The 6,454-nt window shown below is 34.1% G+C and overlaps 2 pseudogenes; both read right to left on the bottom strand.

Annotated features, from left to right (window-relative positions):
- Positions 1-821: 821 nt before the first annotated feature.
- On the bottom strand, positions 822-2,060 carry LOC133199020 (uncharacterized; annotated as a pseudogene).
- A 3,901-nt stretch (positions 2,061-5,961) lies between these two features.
- Positions 5,962-6,454, bottom strand: part of LOC133198198 (receptor-type tyrosine-protein phosphatase alpha-like) — a 37,344-nt pseudogene continuing 36,851 nt past the window's right edge.

Here is a 6,454-nt window from a genome sequence, read left to right as displayed (position 1 = left end):
TAATTCCCTTTAAATGAGCGCATAAAAGACTGTGCGTCAATCCCTGCGTCCACCCAATTCTGTACCGTCTTAGACATATTATCAGATATTTTCCCAGTAATATCTAACATTTCATTTGAACAATTATAATTTCTCCCGACACAAAAGTATCTGGATTTCGTACAACCAAATCATTAATATCTATTTTATCGTCATACAATTTAAACTGTTCATTTACGTGGAATGCAGGCTTGGGATCACTTTCTTTCAGTGTTATCCACGTAGGATGCTCTCTCTTTTCCAATACACTTTTCTCCGTATCGAATGACTCACATCTTTCCCATTCCGGGACTTCAATCTCAAATTCCTGTTAGGAATAAAGAAATATTTTGAAATAAAGCATCTCTACGAAATAACGCTGAAGATTGGATCCTAAACCTGCAATCCACGTGAGCGAGCTCACTAGGGCTTCAGAGTCCCCGGATGTCAGGTTAAAGAATAGAAACAGTAAATTTAAATTTTTTACGAAGTTTTATTTCTCTATCATTCCAAAACAATAAGATAAGATTTATTAATACCAATTTGGGGCCCATCAGGGCATAAAGGTAAAGAAAATTATATATACAATAAGAAATTCAAAATTGATAGCAGCAACATGTTGATAATCAATTAAAAGAAACTAACAAAAGACGATTAACGATGATACAGCAGTTGGGGATTACAAAACAAATATACACAATGGTAAACGATTAGTCACGTACAATTTCTCATTCTAATGGACACTATTACATTTTTTTTTTTTTTTTTTTTTTTTTTTTTTAAAGAGGTTGTATGTTACAAGAGATGTCTTATTGTCACAATTTCGATATTTCATTACTTTCCCCTAGCCGCTTTCATCTTTAGACAGTCACGAACATAATGACCAGACGCGCCGCAAAACAGACAATTTTTCCTGGCCGATTGACCCCGGCCCAAACCTCTCTGATATTTTCTATACCCCGTATATCCCCCTAAACCCCCATATGGGTACATTGGGGGAACAAAACTCCCTTGTCCGAATCCCCAATAGGCTTGTGATGGGTGGGGATATAAATTCATCATCGGGGACTGACGTTGAGTCTCTGCGGCTTTTCCTTGGCAACTACTGTCCCCCGATTCTGTCTTCGTCTTCAGAGCTTTCGCCAACGCTTTGCTGACTACGTCAGTCGCTTTCCCCCCAAGCACACTCATGCAAAATGAAGGAATATCTAGTTTTTCCTTATTGCAGTTAGCTTGTCTTGATAATTCTTCAAATACTGGCGCTTCGTCGTGGTTTGATTTTCGCGCAGTTCTAGCCAGCTCCTCTATACAGACAAGAATCAGCGGGACGCTAGGTTCTGTCTGCATATATTAACCCCTCACTTTCGCTTTCAAATTTCCCAGTTCTTCTTCTCCTTCGTTTTTTCGGCATTTTTCCAGCTCCAATATTCTTTTCTCCAGTCCCTGATCTGACTTCTTTTGTTTCTTGGTCGTTGGTTCATTTCCAGCCTAAATATTGAAATTAATAAATCGTTTTGATCAAGTTGACCAGAACACAATTCATAGTACGGTTATATTGTACGTAACAAACCTTGAACAGTCTAGATTGAATTAATAACCGATCATTTACAATTAATCTCTTATCAACTTGATACAGTTCTACTAGAAAGTATCCCCTTTAACTATAATACACAACATTCAAATTTAATTTTTTTTTTTAATTTTAACAATCATATTCATTTACCGATTCCTCTGTCTCTAAATCCTGGCCATCTGGTTGACCAACCTCATTAGCATACAAGATTGTAAAATGTAACAGCTTTCTCAGATCATCATCTTGTCTCCCGCCAACCATCTGGAGACATTCGTCTGCCGATTCCGCCTGTAAGGCCTTCAAAGGCGGTGTTCATTTCTTCTCTGTCCATGTTCTCCGTAGAGGTGTTCATTTTCACCCTTGCCAAGTTCCCAACTGGTTCCTCAGCTGCCCTTACACGTTTAATTAGAGGGAAAATGTCTTTCCCCCTAAGCGAGTGCCTTTTCCGTAATACCGCAGGTGGCGGCATCTACACAAACAAAAACAAAATACTTTTACAAAAGTGATCTGGCATGTTAAGACTTACACAACAATCTTTCTACTATCCATTTTAATATCTGTATTAATCACGTTAATAATCTTAATTATAGGAAGGAATTGCATTTTCTTAATCTTAATTATAGGAACGAATTGCATTTTCACGTATTTTTACATCACTATCAGATGGACCAACCCTCTATATCTAATCCAATATAATTTCTTTATTTCATACTCTATTCTATTTTGATACTTTCACGTCAACAGTAATTTAATGTCCTAATTTCATGTCTAATTTCACTTCGCATTTTTCACTTTAACTTGATTTCCCTTTTTTTTTTTCCAATGTCTTTCCTCAATTTCACGACATCATTAAAATCATCCAAGCATTTATGATATTGTTATATCACCTATTACCGCCACTTCGACGTTGGCTTACACTTAATTAACTCATTAGATTAAGACATCCACCTCAACGTGGATAACTTTTAAGTATCAACATTTCATTCAATAACATATGCCTCTACCTCCATCTCAATGTGGGTTTAAATATTGACTCAGTGCAGTTAAATACATAAACAGTGTATATATATCTCCATTTCACCTCCACCTCAACGTGAAATTCATATTACTTTAGCGCATTAAATAAATATATAAATACTGTATATGTCTGTACCTCCATTTATCTCCACATCAACTAGAATTTAAATATATCTGCGTTTTTTTGTTTTTTTGTTTGTTTGTTTTTTTTTTTGTTTTTTTTTTTTTTTTAGTAAATTATATATAACTATTCATTACCACCTCAGCGTGGATTTCTTAATTAAGCGCTTCAACAAAATATGCATCTACCTCCATGTATATCCACCTCAACGTGGATTTAAATGATAACATAGATTGAAACATAATATTTCTACTTCAACACCTCAATGTGGATTAAATCATTAATAAAGCGCTTCAACAAAATACATATGTATCTCTTTAAATTATTCACCATCACCTCAACGTGAATTTTAATTACTGTCGCACAATATATAAACAAATATCTACCTCAACGTAGACATACATGTATTCAAAATCAGTAAAATACCCTTACATACCTTACTGCAGAATCAATACTAGGCTAAATAGGGGTGATCTAATTCTGGTGAAAAACACGTCTGGTTGCTCCCTCCACAAATCGGCAAGTGATGATGCTACTCGTTATCAGCAGTTCTCAGTGGGGATCTAGTATCGAGCATAGAATAGTATAGATAAAGCAAAACCATCTCAACAGTATGTGCTCAGTGATGTGTGCAGACTAAACAATTGTTCACCCGGTAAAACTTAAACAATAACAATAACAGAGCTTCAATTTTTTTTTTTTTTTTTTTTTTTTTTTTTTTTTTTTTTTTTTTTTGGTGTTTTGTCACTATCAACTCAAAATCCCCTTATTTTTAAAAAGAATATTTATATTAACTAGTCCTTACCGGCAATACGCTTATGTATTTCCTGGAAGTGGACACTGTCGTTAGCCAGTTTGCTCATTAAAATGCAAATTTACGCAATTTCTACATGTACAGAATATTCAAACTAATATATATGGAGGGCGGATATAAAGCTGAACATATCTGTAGAAAAAAAAACTTCCTGATGCTCATGTAATCTGCAAAACACTACATGTATCTGTCAAAACAGTTGTTGAAAACTCAATATTATAACTTGATTTTTCTTCTTCCAAATCTTTTTCAAAGAATTTTTTAAACAATTTCGTTCATAATTATGAAACCAATCTAAAGGCGCATTCAGAGTTCATCAGATTGTATCCAGCGGTACAATTGCAAATGGTAGCAATGGGTTACCAGTTCACCATCTACGTACAGTCAGTTTTGAAAGAGGTCACCAAATCTACCAGCAGTCTGGAGGAAAGGCAAGTTTGGTACATTCCAGTTCCACATGGCGGATATAGCAAAAAAAATTAATAACAAAAGAGGATTATTGCAAAAAATTCTATTTCATCAGGATTAATAAGTGTGAAATTAGCAGTTACATATATTTTGCATTTTGTTGAATCAATAAAAAAAATTGTTATGTCCTATACAAATACTACTTATCAATCATTCTGTTATACGTTTTTGAAAGAGTTTATGGTGTTCTGTGTGGTTTATATTGCGCAATAATAAAGAAAATGGGGTGTAACGGAAGGATCCACAAAATAATTCCTTTGAAATCCGCCGCAAATTGAACATCTTGAGTGCGTATCCTCTGCGCCATAGTGCCTATTTCCACCCCGTTTGTTGAACTTTTAAAAACTGCATTATCAAGAACAGGAGGGCAAATGATTCACTTCTAAGTCTTAAATTACTTTTAAATTAATTTTGCATAATCCTGGATATAATATGCTAATAATAGTTCTGTATCCTCATGACATATTTTTGTTTAATAATTCAGCTTTAATATGACTATATTTACAGGCGCGGATCCAGGATTGTTTATTTCGGGGGGGGGGGGGGGGGGGCTAGCTACAATAATGTAGCCCTCTCCGATTTTTTTTAATCTGATAATTTCTGGAGAGGGCTACAATTCCACAGCATCTCCGTAATGCTGCAAATATATTTTTTAAATATATATATAAAAGGTAATTTTAGAATATACAAGGAATTACATATATAGATGTTTTAGTTTTTGTTATTCTAATAGAAATCTTTCTTTGGTTTTATCCAACAACAACAAAGACAAAAAATTTATTTAAAGATGCTTAGACACAGAATAATTAAAAACTTATTTTATCTGGAAATTATTGGAACTACGAATTCCTGGACGCGTTTGATTAACACATCCTTGCACTTTCACAAATATTATCTTTATCCTTAATATTTAAGAAAAGAAGCGATTTTGTTTTGTATTAATGAAAAACATTACATCTATAATCCAGAAAATTCAGAGTAGAAATGTGCGAAAGCAAACCCCTTCTCTAATATCGTCAACCCGTGCTCAGTGTTGTGTACAGAGTTTAACAAATTGAATACACCCGTGAAACGTAAACTGTTTCTGTAAACAGGGCACGAGCTCTGTTATTGTTAATGTTTACGATTCACCGGGTGTGTTCAATTGTTAAAGTCTGCACACACCACTGAGCACGGACTTACAATACTGTGAGTGGGTTTTGCTTTCGAACATTTCTACTCTGAATTTTCTGGATTATAGTTTTAATATTTTTCATTAATACACAACAAAATTGCCACTTTTCTTAAGTATTAAGAATAAAATTAAAATTTGTGAAAGTGCAAGGATGTGTCAATCAAACGCGTTTAGAAATTTGAAGTTTCAATAACTTCGAGATGAAATAAGATTTTTATTATATTTTAGTATGAAATGCTATAGCAACATGTAAGTCATGAAATTATACAGAACATTTGAGAAAATATTAACATCAAATCTGTGTCCAAGCACCTTTAAGGTAAATGTACCCTTAAGAAAAACAGAAAACCAGTTCCAGTGTACCACAAGCTAATTCAGAGAATTCGTTTCCCCCGCTGATTGAAAAAGGAAGAGGGTGGAAGAACGGAAAAATATGTAGATGGAGAAAGAAAAATAGTCAACATTGACCTTTCAGCTTTTGGCCTTAAAATCAATAAGGTTGATTTTTCTTGACCTCAGGTTTCATTGTAAAAGCTTACGGAGATCGAAAGTGTATGTAAATTTCAGACCTTTGTCTTTGACCCTTAGAGTCTTTTTAAGTCACATTACATTGTAATTTAATTGACTACTGTTCACTACATTTATGATGAATAGAATAAATATCACAAAGACATCACACTTCTCAATGCTCGATTTTCTATACACAGAATAAGCCTGTCATTCAAGCTCCTCTGTCTCAATATCTGTACAATAAGCACATCAGTGAGGATTTTCAATATTTCCTTGGCACACAGACTAGATACATTCTACATTTTATTCTCAATGGCTGTTTTCTGTAAACGTCATTGTTCATCAATTTTCTCTCATCAGCAACAGTCCCATTTTCACTCATTAGAGTAGATATTCTCTTCACCTTGGCCCTGTTGTTCTCTGATGTACTCCAAAACAGCTGTGTGAATCATTCTGTATTCTTCCTATCAATAAAAAAATACATCATGTTTTTTTTTCTACTGGTAAGAGACCAGAGGAGCATATGCTTTAGAAAGGTGTCCGTCCGTCTGTCTCTAAACAATTTTTCAAAACACTACTCCTCCAAAAGTTTTTTTTTTTTGTTATTTAAATTAGACTTGATATACAAAAAGATCAGACTAAGATAATAGTTCATTATTCATTATTATAAGTACAAACACGTTTAGAGCTACCGTTTCGTTAGAAACCCCGGGTTTTTAAAAAAAAGCCTCGCGTGTGCCACTTTTAAAGGGATTACAT

The sequence above is a fragment of the Saccostrea echinata genome, unplaced genomic scaffold, assembly GCF_033153115.1.
Source record: "Saccostrea echinata isolate AGI-Se365-2 ecotype Australia unplaced genomic scaffold, CSIRO_AGI_Sech_v1 ptg000033l, whole genome shotgun sequence".
Taxonomy (NCBI): domain Eukaryota; kingdom Metazoa; phylum Mollusca; class Bivalvia; order Ostreida; family Ostreidae; genus Saccostrea; species Saccostrea echinata.
The sequence above is the reverse complement of the archived record's forward strand: the minus strand, read 5'-3'. Positions and strand labels throughout refer to the sequence as shown.